We start from the raw sequence: 17,478 nt of genomic DNA, 5'->3' as shown, positions 1-17,478 counted from the left end.
TGAAGAGAAGTCGATGCAGAGAGCCTGTAGGCATTATCATTTAGTGCTGTGATTCTATCATACCTCACAAGCTAAACAATGAGAGCGACAAGGTGGGTGAGGTAATATCTTTTATTGGACCAACTTCTGTTGGTGAGAGACAAGCTTTTGAGCTTATACAGAGCTCTTCTTCCTCCCCCACCTTGTCTCTCTAATATCCTGGAACCAACACATCTACAACAACACTGCATAAGCTGAACAATGTCAGCCCCTCCCTATGAACCTGCATGGTGTTCTCAGTTTCATATTCTCCCTTGTAACTATCACTTGTTATTGTAACATATGAGCTATATTTTTATTATTGTGTATATTTTGTTTTCCATATTAAAAAAAAACTGTAGAAGGCTTTTCATCCTCTTCAATTCCTTGTGATAAATATATCTGCATGTTGGTACTTTCCCTCCAGGGCTATTCCAGAATGCTATTTGGGGAACAAAACAAATCACTAAATACATACACACCTCTTGATTTCTTTAAGAGGGTAAAATTGATTGATTTTGGGTGCCCCAGCCCCCGCTAGAATTACTATGGTTTAGGACATGACCTGCACTTTCAGATAAGTATTCTACAGCATTGCCTCTCAACCAGAGATACATGTACCCTTGGGGGGTACTCAGAGGTCTTCGAGGAGGTACATCAACTCATCTAGATATTTGCCTAGTTTTACAACAGGCTACATAAAAAGCACTAGTGAAGTCAGTCCAAACTAAAATTTCATACAGACAATGACTTGTTTATACTGCTCTGTATCCTATGTATATTCCAATTGACTTTATTAACTGTCTAGTGAAAATGAGAAAGGAAGCAACTTTACAGTAAAAATGGGCTGTGACACTTTTGTCTTTGTACATCTGAGTTTGTAAGCAAGTAGGTTTTGTTTGTTTTTTTAAACGTGAGGTGAAACTTGTGGGTATGCAAGACCAATCGGACTCTTGAAAGGAGTCCGGAAAGATTGAGAGCCACTGTTCTACAGGATGTGATTTGTAGCTGTTTCTAGATGTCTTAATGTTTTGTTGTTAAAACCTACCTTTTTAACAAACCTGTGATACCTCCATCAGTTATGATTTGAACATCAAAGATACTTTCCCCTACCTACTGAGATTCATCCTTTTTTCCTCCCTTTGAAAGGCCTGTCACTGCATACATCCGATGAAGTGAGCTGTAGCTCACGAAAGCTGATGCTCAAATAAATTTGTTAGTCTCTAAGGTGCCACAAGTCCTCCTTTTCTTTTTACTGTTTCTAGACTGGCAGTTCGGTTCCTTTTCAACCCAATACAGAACCTCTGCCTCAGGAAAATACCTGGTCTTCATTCAAAGAATATACTTGGGGAGGGGAGAATGCTTCATGAAAAGGGGTTTGGAAGGTCCAGTAAGGACCCTGCAAAAAGATCTTGAGACTGTCCAGCTAAGCACACTCTCTCTGAGAAAGAACAGGTAGATTAATTGAAATGGGATTGTCAGGAATTATTTGAATCAAAGAGAAGGAAAAAATAATAGAGAAAAAAGATAGTTAATCAGCCTTTACAGCTGCTGCTCCAGCTGCCTGAACGTGAAAGTGCCTGTGACCTAGATAATCAAGCAGGGTCACACTCACAGCTCTAATTAGGAGGAAAAGAAGAGCAGTGGCTTAAAGGGCTGTCTTTCAGCTCTACTTGCCCCATCCAAATCTCATGAATGCAGACACCAAATATATGGCAGGATCAGGGCTTGTGTGCCCTTGTTGCCAAGAAGGCCAATGGCATTTTGGGATGTATATGTAGAGGCACTGCCAGCAGATTGAGGGACGTGATAGTTCCCCTCTATTTGATATTGGTGAGGCCTCATCTGGAGTACTGTGTCCAGTTTTGCGCCCCACACTACAAGAAGGATGTGGAGAAATTGGAAAGAGTCCAGCGAAGGGCAACAAAAATGATTAGGGGACTGGAACACATGAGTTATGAGGAGAGGCTGAGGGAACTGGGATTGTTTAATCTGCAGAAGAGAAGAATGAGGGGGGATTTGATAGCGGCTTTCAACTACCTGAGAGGTGGTTCCAGAGAGGATGGTTCTAGACTATTCTCAGTGGTAGAAGAGGACAGAACAAGGAGTAATGGTCTCAAGTTGCAGTGGGGGAGGTTTAGGTTGGATATTAGGAAAAACTTTTTCACTAGGAGGGTGGTGAAACACTGGAATGCGTTACCTAGGGAGGTGGGAGAATCTCCTTCCTTAGAAGTTTTTAAGGTCAGGCTTGACAAAGCCCTGGCTGGGATGATTTAATTGGGGATTGGTCCTGCTTTGAGCAGGGGGTTGGACTAGATGACCTCCTGAGGTCCCTTCCAACCCTGATATTCTATGATCTCAAAAAATAAATCCGTTAGTCTTTAAGGTGCCACCGGACTCCTTGTTGTTTAAATATCTTAGCATCTAAACCAGCTTGTGAGGATATGATGCTTTTCTGTCTATACCTCAACTCCCTTTTCTCTTTACAAGGCAAATACTCAGTGTATCTTGGCTCATTAGCCTGCCTAAGCACCATGGTTCAGGGCAATCTTGCTTGCCGCACAAAGCAGCAGTTTCTGTAACAGGATAGGACAGCTCCAAGCTGGTGCTAGGAGTCTCTGTTCTGCCTTGCTGGTGTGATTTTTTTGAAGCTGGCAGGGAGCTGACCTTGAGGAATGTGTGATTTGGAAGATGCTAACAAACGGTCATACACAATTTCATCCCTTTCTTTGCACCAAAGATAGACTCTGGACATTAGGTGCCCCTAGTAATACGTTTATCTTCACTACTGGGAGGGCTTGTTTTAATGAGATGTTTAGTAATATCGATAGCAGATGGCAATTATAGTTAGATTGGAGTATATTTTTCAGTAACTCCACTGCCCCAGAGTTACATCAGTGGAATTGACATCAGCATGTGATCCTGTGTGTCTGTAGGAAATGGAGAAGGTGCAAGTGGAGAACCTGTACTGATTGCAGAATGGTCAGATGCACGGGCTTTTACTAAATTGCAAGGGCTACAGCATTCTGTTGTTCCTCCAGCTGAAGGACGGTGCATGCTGCCAGGGAAAGAAAGCTCCATCCGGCTTAATAAGCACAACACCTGCTTTCTCTCTGTGGCCAGCCAACTCTGCTGCATACGACACCAGGGGAGGTAGGGTATAGCCTTTACACTGCTCCTCTGTACTACTTAGGGAGGTTAGCACTTGCAGCAGAACACGTAGTTATCAGAACTAGTGGCTCCCCCTCTCACTCAGAATACAGAGAACCTAGAGATAATCCGGCAGGTTTCCTCCATGCTGTTGCATGTTTCAAAAAGTGTCATTCTTAAACCAGGATTCTGCTGAACTTTACTTTTAATAGGGTAACAAGGAACTAAAGGCTAAATAATTTAATGTACCAATTTTTATCAAGTTAAGGTTTAAATGTGCTTCTAAATGGTCAGGTAGTCACATTTTTCCTAGTTGAATGATAACTATAATAAGCACATGTTGGACACCTCATTAATTTAAGTCAGCATCCAGTTGTCAAAAACTGTTTTCTATTGAATAACCAGACAACATAAATAAGAAGTTTAAGTAACGAGTGGAATATCCTGCAGCCTGTTAAGTCTATAGGCCTTCTCAACCAGCCTGACTCATTTCACATTTTATATTCTGCATATTTTATACAACCCTATTTAATTTCTTTAAGGTGAATACAATTTCAAGAGGAAAGTAAGGCCTTGGTTTTTATTATACATTTTAGTTGCTTTCAGGACAAAAAGTTTTCATATTAATGCAACTGAAGGAGAAACATTAGAACTAAAAGTTTAGATTATTCAAGAACCTGGATGTTGCACACCTCAGAGTACAGACAGAGTGTCTGGACCCTGCCTTTGAGAGCTCAGTCTAAATCTTCATACATTGCAATGAAGGAGCAACACAGTGTGGAAGGGATCTGTATGAAAGTTAGGTGTCAGTAACAAGAGTATGTGTAAAATTTTTTAAAAGCAACTAAATGGCTTAAGTGCTCAAGTCCCATTCAAAGTCTGTGATTTAGGCTAAGTACCTGAAAGCCAGATTTTCAAAGGCATTTAGGCACCTAACCTATTGGACGTTTGAAAATCCCGTTAGGTATCTATCTGCAACTTGAGATGCCTACATACCTCAATATGGCTCTTGGGTACTCTTAAAAGTAGGACTTAGGCATTTCTGAAAAAAATCGACCTTGTGTGGCTAATCAAAGGCATGTGCACTCTGACAACATACAATTTATGATCAATAGATATTCCTGTGCCATGTCATGATTCACTCAGTTCCAGTGGGCTTCACAGTAGAAGTGTGTCTCAAGAAGGGATTGGTGCAAAGGGAAGGAAGTCACCCAGAGAGAGTTGGGGGAAGACGTCCCATCTGTTAGAGGGCATGGCAATGTGAGCAAGAGAAGAAATATGCAAAGCTCAGTAGGGACGTGTGAACATTCCATCCTATAGATCCAAACACAAATCTTGTTCATTCAAATGAATTCAAAATGACAAAGCAAAAGTCAGTAAAAACTGAGGAGTTTCATTCTCTTCACATCAAATTGAAGGCACATAAAACCTTGAAACGTTAGTTGATAGAAAACCATAAGTCACGCCAGGATCACTTGAAGGTTCATTAGCCTTCACAAAAGCTTTTGACAAATGGGGTGTGAGTTGTGATTAAACCAGATGCATTTCACACAGTTCTTAAGAAAAATGAAAATAAAAAACCCCACAACACAATGGTGTCCTAAGTCTTCTGAAGGGGAAGCGTTGTGCCTGCCAGCTTTGACAATAGTAAAGAAGACTTTGTGAATTTATTGCACAAAGCAATGGTCTCTCCTTTGTCCCATTGTGGAAGTGGTGATTGGCCAGAATTCTGTTGCTTGCTCTCATTGCAGAGCAACTCTGGCCAACAACAGGACATTGTTTGAGCTTGTTTCATCTGGCCACTTTCTGAGGCAGAGAGCAAGTTCATGACATTGTGTGTGGCTTCTTAGTTGCAGGTTTAAGTGCAGTTAAGTGGATTTGGGCTGAGGGAAGAGTGACAGTTGAGGATCACCTTAAGCAGGTATATTTGACAAAGCAAGTCAATGTTTTTTTCAAAAGAAATGTTCATATTTCATGTTCGCAGGGTTTACATATGTGTGCTTTACGTCTCTAAAATGGGGATAATACTGACCTCTTTTGTAAGGCCCTTTTAGATCTATGGATGAAGAGCACTGTATGAGAGCTACATATTATTGAATCAGGAGTAAGTTTCCACATGGGATAAAAATAGCCAATCATGAAGGTAACTCAAGGCACCAATCCCAGACTAGGAGACAGTTCTAGAACCACCATGGTAATCCAGAGGAAAGTACTGAATCACAGTTTAAGAAAGAAGATTTTGACTTGGGCCTGGACTACACTAAAATAATTAGGTTGGCATAACTGTCACTCAGGGGTACAAAAAAAAAATCTACATCCCACAGAGGCCACTGCGGTGGCACAGCTGTAACATTTTAAGCATAGATACACCCCCAGTAACCCACACAGCAAAGGTCTCATACTGCGCCCATTCATATCAATGGCAGAACGGACATAGACTTTAATGGGAGGGGACCAGCCCATCAGAGAGATAACAGGGAATGAACAGAAGCATTGGACAGAGTAATCAATCAGCTCAGGGGCTTGCAAGGCTTGAATGTCAAATAAATAATCCCCAATTGAAACAATAATTTGCTCAAACCTAGAGTACAATCCCCACCAACTGGTGCTTCGGTGTTAGAGCTGCTTTAGCACCAAGCAAAGCCATCATGAGTCTTTCACACAAGACTAAGGAGAGCAAATGTCTGGCACCATCACTTGATGGCTTTTGGAAAATTTACTGCTCCTTAGGCACAAGCTGCAGAGGTTCCCCTCCTGCTCATTCCAGGACTGCTACTGACACTGGAGGGGAAATTAAATAAGCCTTAAGGAGTTAGTGGAAGCTGCAGGACAGACCTCCCGTGTGCTGTGGCTGATAGGATAGTAAGTCATATACAGTGATTGAAGCAAGAGTAATATGAAGGGAAATATATATCCACAGCGGCATCAAGTGGCCATAGCGTGGTGCACACTCACCCTAGAACATCCCCTGGCAGCAGGGCATGATGTCTCAAGGATCTGCATCTCCCACACCTCCTGCTGGTTATTTGCCTTTGGGAGCCAGTCAGTTCCCCAGCTGAGAAGCTGCCTTGTGAGGTAACAAAAGCTCAAACCAACATCCAAAAAGTCTCTCAACCACTCTACCCTTCTTCTGGGCTCTGTCTTCAACCGCCTTCTTCTTAGCAATCCACAGTTTTCTCACCAGCTCTAGCAGCGAGCACTGGTCCCTTAGACTGCATCTCTCTGACATTCCTATTCTCCTACAGACTCTAGCACCAGTCCCATCAGAGGAACCTCTGTGGTTCCTTCCTTCAGGCTGAACTCTTTCCCCTTTTATGAAGCCAGGTATCTACTAAGTTTTCACCTGATGCCTCCCAGACCCACCTCTATGGCTGAGAAGCAACTGATTAGTTACATTTATTGCACCTGTGCTGTAAATAATTGGCTATTAACCCCTTTCCAGCCCATTATGGGGTTTCACCCCATCAAAGGCAGATTTAAAGTAACAGAGCTGCAGGATGCATTTCCCTCTGGAAGCTGGCATGCACCTACAGCTGCTTTTAGCCTAGAATTACAACTGAACAAATAACTCACCCTGTATTAATTATTTGGTGTATTTCAACATTTTTATTGTTCATTAATGGTCTGAGAAAATTGCAAAATTGTGAAGTGTTACAGTTAGTTGAAATTATTTGTGAATTTCTTCCATGAACAATTCAGTTGTTTTATTCACAAATTACTCTGTGTTTATTATGTACATAAATCATCCAGTTAGGAAACAGAAACAGCACCATGTGACTTACATAATTAACCCATAGGGCTCTAATTGCTAATTGTAAAATCAAATATATATAGTAAAATTTGCTTTTAGCAAATTAACTAAATTAAACATTCACTTTTCACATGCAGTTATGCTAATAAAACTCAAATGTCTGTGGAAGGCGAGTGGGAAAGGATCATGAACATGACTGACCAGAAATTCAGATTCAAATGAATATATTCATGGCTGTTCTTTCTCCCCTCCCCCTCCAGCCAGCAAGTCACTCAGCTCTGGTTAGAGCATATCAGTAGTTAACTCAAAATGTACCAGGTAGGAAATAGGGAAATGTAATGTCTGATAGCATGAGTGTCCTGTAATGCACCCATTATTAAACATAATGAAACCATTTGTAAAAAAAATTAAAAGGTAGCAGTAGCATAGGAAGCTGAATGAAACTAACAAACGGATTTAAAATATGTGGAGTGTAAGAGCAGCTTTTATTTAGTCAGGGTCAACTCATAGTTGCTTTACTCACAGGCTCAATCCCTCAGTGACTGCCTTGCATACATCAAGATCAGCTAAGCATTTTCTCCTTTTTGATACTTATCGACCCTTTGTATCTTGTAATGTCTGTCCATCACTGTGCCGTAATTAGACAGTTTTACATTCAGTACAAGAAAAGGCGATGACAGGGAAAAGAAGGTGTCTTTCATTTAAAGAACGCATGTGGGATGGAAAAGCTGTTTCATGTTAGCATGGTATAGCCGCTTGATTTACAGGAGTTGTCACTGCTCTTTCCATTTTCTTCAAGGAAATGCCTGTCTACATATGGGGCCCATGCTGTCAGCAGGAAGGAGTACTGTGCTAAGGATCATATCTCCAGAGGAAAGCTTCGTGATGAACTTGGTGCCATTGTGTTGCAAAAGCTGCATGGTTAAAGTACCGATAAGCTGTAAAAACTGTCAGGTCTGTAACATTTTTGCCACAGGGAATTTTTGCCAGTGGTAATTAACGTGAAATGAAATATCTGGGGCCAGATCCTCAACTTGTGCAAACTGCCATAGCTCCGTTGAAGTTAACGGAGCAATGACAATTCATAACACCTGAGGATCTTGCCCCTGGATTCAGAACTACAACTTTAAAGGTTGCATTTGCTCCTAATGTACAATGGCAAAATAAAGAATGTTTTGAGCACTTAAGTGGAGGAGTGCTGAGACCATTCTGAGATCATTAGTATTCAAAAGTATTCCCAGATTAAAAAAGGCATAATTTCATACAGCACTATCTTTAGCCATCAGAACATCTGTTTACTTGTATGTGCACATAAACCACACTACACAAAGTCGGCTGCGGTACACAGTATTTCAAAATTGTGCTTATGCTTCATTTTCTCCAGAGATCCTAAATGATATCTCAGTCATATTCCTGATATCCTAGAGAAGCAAAGGATGAACAAAACACGGTCAATCGCATCACGAGGCGCACCGGGGCGTCAAAGAAATGAGTGTTTCTTTGCAATATTTGATGTTTTGCTGTAAATACCCTTTATACAAAAAGTAATTAAAGCTATCAAGTTTGAGAATGGTAGATTTAGAGAGTACTAATTGAATGACGAACACACAATTTTAGAACGGTAGTTCCTTTCACCTGTGCATTTGATTAGGGAAGTTAAACCATATAGTTGAAGTTGTTTCACATTTGGGGACAATGTATACCTTCAGATCAGCGGCACTGCTATGGGTACCCGCATGGCCCCACAGTATGCCAACATTTTTATGGCTGATTTAGAACAACGCTTCCTCAGCTCTCGTCCCCTAAAGCCCCTACTCTACTTGCACTATACTGATGACATCTTCATCATCTGGACCCATGGAAAAGAAGCCCTTGAGGAATTCCACCATGATTTCAACAATTTCCATCCCACCACCAACCTCAGCCTGGTCCAGTCCACACAAGAAATCCACTTCCTGGACACTACAGTGCTAATAAACAATGGTCACATAAACACCCCCCTACACCCAAAACCTACTGACCGCTATTCCTACCTGCATGCCTCCAGCTTTCACCCTGACCACACCACACGATCCATCGTCTACAGCCAAGCTCTGCGATACAACCGCATTTGCTCCAACCCCTCAGACAGAGACAAACACCTACAAGATCTCTGTCAAGCTTTCTTACAACTACAATACCCACCTGCAGAAGTAAAGAAACAGATTGATAGAGCCAGAAGAGTTCCCAGAAGTTACCTACTACAGGACAGGCCTAACAAAGAAAATAACAGAACGCCACTAGCCGTCGCCTTCAGCCCCCAACTAAAACCCCTCCAATGCATTATTAAGGATCTACAACCTATCCTAAAGGATAATGGTCACTTTGGATGAGCTATTACCAGCAGGATAGTGAGTCTGTGTTTGTGGTTTTTGGGAGGGGGGTGAGGGGCTGAGAGAACCTGGATTTGTGCAGGAAATGGCCCAACTTTATTATCATGCACATTGTGTAAAGAGTTGTCACTTTGGATGGGCTATCACCAGCAGGAGAGTGAATTTGTGTGGGGGGGTGGAGGGTGAGAAAACCTGGATTTGTGCTGGAAATGGCCCACCTGATGATCACTTTAGATAAGCTATTACCAGCAGGACAGTGGGGTGGGAAGAGGTATTTTTTCATATTCTCTGTGTATAAATAAAGTCTGCTGCAGTTTCCACGGCATGCATCCGATGAAGTGAGCTATAGCTCACGAAAGCTCATGCTCAAATAAATTGGTTAGTCTCTAAGGTGCCACAAGTACTCCTTTTCTTTTTGAGAATACAGACTAACACGGCTGTTACTCTGAAAAGTGTCTCTATTGACAGTGACATCAACTTTCTGGGACACTAAGATATACCACCCTGTTGGAAGTAAATTAAAATCCATGAATGAAACATTATTGCACCGTCTAATTTATCAACACATTTCATCCTATATTAAAGTGCCATGTCCTACAGTGGACATTCAGGGCTAACGATTATAGGTGCCTGAAATAGTGCAAAAGCAAGAGTTCATATAGTTGTTTAGTAGTACAATAAAAGCTTTGTTATCCGGCATATTGGTGGAATAAAGTAGGTTATCCTATGACACTACATATCACTATGGGCAGCACATGGCATACACCCAGATCACTAAAAATACACTTAACACTAAAACTATACTGAACATAATTTAATCTTTCTTTGATGATTCAGAAGGCACTTCAGGGTCTTGCAGTGCCTCAGGGTCATTATTATCAACATCAATTATCACTGTAGATGTAGAAGGTGTAGGAGATTGGGCTGAATCTCTAATAACCCTGTGACACACCCTGGAAGCTGCTTTTTTGAATAAATCCCTGATATCAGCTTGCTGACTTGTCTTCTGCCTCCTTTGCATAAAAGAGTGCAGAACGTGCAATTGTACATCCTCCTGGACAGTATACTAGTCCCAGTTACCAGAGTGAAGATTTGTATTGGGAGATAACAGAAACGCCGGTTACTAGAGCGTTCTGGCTGATAAAGTGCCAGATAACACAGGTTTTACTTGTAGTATCAAATAAATGTACATCATAGTAAATGGTAGAGGTCAAGATATGTAACTGTTTAAATCTGCTGTATAAATAAGAGTCCATTTATAAAATAGGAGCATAGAAACAGAGGAAGACTTGAGAGCTGTGGAAAAATACAGGAGAGGGATGAAGCTGGGATTGATTATGTAATAGTTTAAAAGGGGTTAACTTGTACAAACCAGTATAAGATAACAAGAGAGATGTGAAGACAGTGGCTTCTGTTCTTTAAAAGAGATGCCCTAGCTCAACCAGAAGTTATTGAGCTTCATGAAGGAATTATTGGGTGAAATGCTATGGTTTATATTATGCTGGAAGTCGGATGAGATTATTGTGATGGTGTTGCAATCTCTAATATTTTCAGTATTGCCAGCTTCAAGAGCTCAAAAATCCTGAGTCAGACCCCCAAAAAGCATGAGATAGGCCCAAAAAAGCATGACATTTAGAAAAAAAAATTATACTCCATTTTCTAGGTCAGTCTCTTGATTTTGAACTCCCCCTGCTCATCTCCAGGGTGTGTGCATGTGACAATTAGTGCTGGCTGGGTACGGTTATTTTGGTCCCTGCTGCAGGAGCTCTCACCCCCACATCTGCCCCTCTCCTGTCCAACAATTAATTCTGTCCCCCATCAGTTCTGTCCCCACCCAACCCCCCTCAATTTAGTCCCCTGACCACATTCACCACCACCCCATCAGGTCAACCCCATCGACCCCCACCACTCTCAGTTCACCCTCCCAGCACTCACCTGATATGCTCAGAACCCACCATCAATACAGCCCCTCCCCATCCCAACAGCCTCGACCCTCCTCACTTCAGTCCCCAGGCCAGAGTTCAGCCCTCCCGAACTCAGCTCTGCTTCTCTTTGGAGTCTTCGTCTTCCCACGGCTGAAAAAAAAAAAAAAAAAAAAAAAAAAACCTGACATTTGAGAGTTCTTTTGCAAGATCACAAGTGAGGCTTAATTTTACTTAGAAATCATGTCTCTCGTGATAAATTCATGAGTTGGCACATCTGTTTCTTGTGGATGTAAATTGCAATGACGAATATGTACCCACAGTTATTTTCAGCTGTACTTTAGGTCAAATAGATAGGTAAAATCCCTGTTTGAACCTACACATTCAGGATTTAGGGACAAATTTTCAAGTGAGTTAGCAGCCTGGGCTTAGCTTCCTATATCATGTAAACTCTTTTGAAAATTTGACCCATACACATCTAACAACTAAGCCTGCAGATGCAAATAATTGTAGGTGCAAAATTGCTTGAGTAAATGAATCTCTTCAGGGACAAATCCTCTTTTCAACTTTTGTAGCTATTTAGATTGTGAGCACTTCAGGAAGGCACCTGCTCTGTATATTTGGCTGTAAAGCGCCTAGTACACTTTGATTGCAATATAAATAATAATAAAGTTGATTAACATTTTAGTAAACATTGATTCACATACCACTGTGTACTAGAGCTGAGAGAAATTTGGAATTTCCATCCCACAAGAAATTCTGACGTTAACATGTTTTCATCCCAAAAATGGGACAAAAAGCTGAAATTTTGAAGTTTTCTGCAGAATGGGAATTCTCCAAAAATTCAACTCAGAAGTGTTGAAACATTTTGACATGTCCAAGCTTTAAATGGTTTGTTTCACTTTGTTGAAAAAGTGACCCAAAATATTTTGTTTCCAGTCATTTCAATATTAAACTGTATTTCCCTACTCTGCATTGCCTTATGGGAGTTGTAGTTCCAGCCCCCATTCCCTCTTGTGGGCTAGGATCCTTAACTGCACTATCAATCCCATAATGCACCCAGAGGCATGTGTCTTCTATCATGCACCACACAGCTTGGTCAAAAGAAAATCAATGCATATGGAAAACATAGTCCTCCAGGGAGCCCAGGTTATAGGAGAGACTGGGAGCTGAAAGTACAACTCCCATTTAAAGCAGAGTGCAACAGGGAAATGAAGTTAGCGTTTTGTTGAACAGATTCAAAACAAAGCATTTTGGATCAGTTCAAAAAATGAAATATTCCAATTTGAGTTAAACAGGCTGGAAATTAAGTATTTCATTTCAATTTTCCTGCAGAAAATTTCAATTTTGCAGAAACTGCATTTTCCATTGGAAACTCATACTGATAGAATGTTCCTGACCAGCTCTGATATGTACATTATGAGAATCCATTTTATTGAGGAAGAAACTCTCATCTCTGATTTACCTGAGACTTGTCACTGTTAAAAGATGTTAGACAACATACACAATAAAGGAATGTGACACTAGAACAGAGTGTCCCAGATGAAAAGTTAGTTAACAAATCCAGTCACTAAAAATCCTGGAACAGGATTTCTTCACTGCCCTATGCACCATTATAATTAATGTCCTGAAACAGTACTCTGTGCATCTTTGAAAAAGCAAAGAACTTGTTCCATTTTTTCTTCAGACACATATTTGTCTGTGTATTGATTTGGTTTCCAATTAGCAAGCCATTATTGTCTAGAAGCATTCCTAGCACAAAACTGACAAAGGCATACGTACACTGTAAATATAAATAAATTGGCCAACTAATCTAGGGATTTCTGGATCTGATTCCTAGGGATCTGAGGAAATTTTGGGTGTGAGGCCTTAAGGTACACAACAGGTTGTCTAAACATTTTTACTTTTAATCTAAAAAGAGCTATCCTGTTGCAATATTTATTATGGGCAAACTATTTAGCCTTGTCCTCTGATTTTATGTGCTCACTTTAGTACATGTAGCTGAGGACACTCACATCAGTGGCTATACAAAATACAAGTCTGGCTGAAAATCTGGCCCAATATGTTTTGACATCATAAATACTGTGACAACTCAGACTTGGTGGCTGCCAATCCCTTATGGTAGTTGGCCTCAGTTACTCCGGCTCTAAAAGTCTACCCTTCTATCACTGGGGGGCAGGGAGGGAAGGGAATTTCCACTAGCATGTTCTATCACCCATGTCAAAGAATGTCACTTAGCTGGCACCCAAAATACAATTTTGGCATTGCATGTGTTAAAACAGTGGGAAAAGAGACGGTCAAGTTAGTGAAAAGAAAAACCAGAGATCACAGAATGGAGAGATGGCAATTACTTTAGACCCAGATTCAGCATGATATTTAAGCATGTGTGTTGTCCCAATGAACTCAGTGAGTATACTACTCATGTGCTTGAGTTACCATGCTGAATGGGTAATTCTGAATGCTAAAGTAATGGTTGGGGATCTAAAGTGGTGTTTGGAAGGAAAGTGGTTAGGTAATGAATGTAAAACTAATTTATTTAATTCTGCTGAAAACAGCTATGTTTATCACAAAAGCAACCATCCATATCCTCGGTGGCAGGAGGAAAGCTAAGGTCACATCTGCTATTTCTCTTGGCACCTATTCTGTCAGTGACTAGAACAAGGTGGACAGTGATTCTTCATATGGAAATCCAAAAAAAATTAGCTCTCTATTGATTTCCTTTTTTCCTTCACTCTTCGCACACTGCTCCATTTTCTTTCAGCACCTGGCAATTGTCCAGATGACAAATTTGATCAAAAGAGAGTGAAGCTTCACAAGCATTTGCAAGGTTTCTCATCTTCAGTTGTTTGTTCTCTACTTACTAGACCTGGTCAGGGATATTCTGACAAGTCTCTTTTTCAGAAAATGATCTTTCCTTGAAATCAACACTGTTCACGAGAAAGAGTCCGTTTTGAAGAATCTCTTGATTTGACAATTTCAAAATTTTCTCTCTTTTTTTATCATCTTGTTTTGACATTTTGAAAATGAAATTTTTGGTTCAAAATGACTTTTTGTTTAGAAATTTTAGTTCATTTGTACCTTTTAAGAAGGTTTAAAAAAAATTAAAGGGTCAAAATCAAGATGTTTTGAGTGACCTGGTCTGAAAATTTTTCAGATTATTGGTCTGTGAAAAATTAACAAGATTTCAACTTTTTAGCCCGATTCAGGATGGGGAAAAATTTCAAACTCTCAGAGGCTCAGGAAAACCATTTCCTGCTCAGCTCTATTTTACTGACTTATATAAGCTGTGTACAGCTAACCCCTGTATTGCAGATAATAAGCAGCTGGGCTAGCTTGAAAGAATAACTATTCGAAGCCTGCATTTATACAAGTATCTAATGACACAGACCTGTAACCAATTCCTCCTACAGAAAAGAAGCAGCCTCAGATATCTTATCACTTTCTGCTTCAGAGGAAAATCCAGCTGTTTGAAGTATCACCTGTTGGATGAGGAGCTGAGAGCATGCTTTTGGTTAGTGCAAAATAAGATATTCCATGGAGTCTGGAAGCAGCTGTCAAACTTGGCTGCCTGATGCCGGCAAACCTGGTGAAGCACAAAACCAGTGTAACGGGATCCCTACAGGGCCCTCTTGACTCCTGCCCTGCTGGGCTGAGAAAGTTACACAGAGACCTTGGAGCAGTGCTCACCTGGTGCTTTTATTTACAGGTTGTGTTCCCACCACCTTTCCACCCTACACATAGTCCCCTTCTTACAGTCCACCAGCAGGGGAGAAAGGGCAAGCTATCTCTCTGCTTTCCCTCACGGTCTTTCCTCTACTGCAGCTTACAGCCTGTCCAGCTCCCTCCTCCCCAGCTTCCTTCCCTTGGGGCTTTTCTCCAGCCCCAGCCTGACGAGGCAGCAGCTGTTCCAGCTTTCCCAATCAGGGCCAGGTGATCTACCAGCTCCAATTCACCTCCCTTAATTGGAGCTGGAGTGACAGAAGGTGGGCTAAGCAGTTTTTTGCTTAGCACCCTGTCACACGCCTCCTGCCTTTTTCTGAACCACCTGCTTCAACCATACAGGTCCCTTCTAATGGGTGGGGTCCTACTGGGGAGGCCTTCATCTTTTGGGTGACCTGCTGGGGCTTCCTTGCAGGGTTCAGCCATCCCCCATCTGCAGCAAGTACATTGCGTGGGGGGTGGGCCACCCCCTAGTGCTGCTTCCGCCGAGAGGTCATCACACCAGTCAGACCCCTCGGTGCGCTCCTTCACCTTGGACAGGGATTCAGGATTGGTCCCAGCTTCCTCCTGGGCACCGAGGACCTCTGATTCCCAAGACCCCTGAAGCAGGATTCGGGCCTCGTCTACTAGGGGTCTGCCTACAGAGAGTTCTGTTGGACGCACTGGCTCTGCTGAGAGCCCTGGGGCGGATACTCCCTCCCTATCTTTTTTCTCCTTTTCCTTGTCCCATCCTTCCTGGCTCGGGCTTTGTTGTCTAGGGCTTTCTATTTCCAAGACCTCTTCCCCCTTCCTCAATGGGTCTCTCTCTCCTCTCGGGCCTCCTCACCCCATCTCCTTTCCCTCTGGGCCAGGGGTCCCAGTCGGTGCCCACCACCACTGGGTACGGCAGGCCCTCTACCACCCCGAACTGGCCCCAAACCTCAAGCGGTACCTGGGCCATTGACTGCCTTTCATCCCCATGGATGCATCCCAGATTTATTTTGGCCCCAGGGATTATTCACTGCAGCTTCATTAGCCCCCTCCTTATTAGGGAGCAGGCCGAGGCCGAGTCCACCAGACCCCGCTGGGGTCTCCTCCCCACCTTCACAGGAATGGTGGACAGTTTTTGCCCCTTCCTCCACCCTCCAGAGTTGGTCCACCCACAAAATTGTGCAAAGCCGCAGTCCATATCTGGGCAACCCTGCTTTTTATGTCCCACTCGCCCGCACTGCCAGCAGACAAGTTGCCTGGTCCCAGTGGGAGCTCCCTGGTGGGACTCCCGCTTTTTCTCCAGACCCTTCCCATTCAGGGTGTCCGTGGATTTTCTCCAACAGTCTTCATCCCTATAGGGATGCCCCTCCTTCCTGGGGGAGTCTGCCTCCACATACTCCTCTGTCAGCTTTACTGCAGCCTCCACCCATACACTTGTCCTCTCAGGGAGGCTTTGTAAAAACGCACTCCAGGATGAGCGCATCCATGACCTCCTCTACAATCTGGGCTCCAGCTCTCAACCATCGGGTGGCCCAGTCCATTAATTTCTGGGCAAAGGCCAGAGGCCTCAACCCCCCTGTCCACTTCGCCGCCTAGAAGCGTTGGTAGTATTTTTCAGCTGACAGCCCTAGGACAGCCGCTTTTACCGTGTCATAGTTCCTGGCCTGTTCCACACTCAGGGCCATATAGGCCGCTTGGGCTTCACCAGCCAGGTAGGGCCCAGGTTGTTCTGTCCCATCCTGCCCCCATAGCTACCTGCTCAAAAGTGCCTAGGAAGGCATCAGGGTCGTCTGCTGGGCACATTTTACATAGTCCTAAGCCTGGTGCTCGCATGCCATCCCCCACCAGAGGACTCGCTGCCTTCTGGAGGAGCTGCTATTGAATGGTCATCTCTGCTCCCAAATAAAGTCTCGCAGGCTCCTCTGCTGCTCAGCGTGCCAGCTGAGCAGGGCCTGCTTCTCTAGCTGCTGGGACTGCTGAAATGTTCGCACTGCCTTCTGCAGCTCTTCCTGCTGCTTGATCAGCAGCTGCAAGGTCTCTTCCACCTCAGGCTGCCAAACTCTTGCTCTGGCACAAATCCCAGAAAAGCCCCCTCATGTAACAGGGTCCCTGCAGGGCCCTCCTGGCTCCTGCCCCTACTGGGCTGAGAAAGTCACACACAGATCTTGGTGCAGTGCTCACCTGGTGCTTTTATTTACAGGTTGTGTTTCTCCTCCTTTCCATCCTACATATAGTCTCCTTCTTACAGTCCATCGGCAGGGGAGAAGGGGTAAGCTATCTCTCTCTGCTTCCCTGCACTGCCTTTCCTCTACTGCAGCTTACAGCCTGTCCAACTCCTCCCCAGCTTCCTTCCCCTGGGGCTTTTCTCCAGCCCCAGCCTGATGAGGCAGCAGCTGTTCCAGCTTTCCCAATCAGGGCCAGGTGATCTACCCAGCTCCAATTCCCCTCCCTTAATTGGAGCTGGAGTGACAGAGGGTGGGCTAAGCAGTTTTCTGCTTAGCCACCTGTCACAACCAGCCATTGTCAACAGGATTAAAATAAAGTGGAGAGGAATAAATCAATGGCATGTGCTGTG

This window comes from Lepidochelys olivacea, assembly GCF_965140295.1.
Source record: "Lepidochelys olivacea isolate rLepOli2 genome assembly, chromosome: 8".
NCBI lineage: Eukaryota > Metazoa > Chordata > Testudines > Cheloniidae > Lepidochelys > Lepidochelys olivacea.
Note: the sequence above shows the minus strand (reverse complement) of the source record.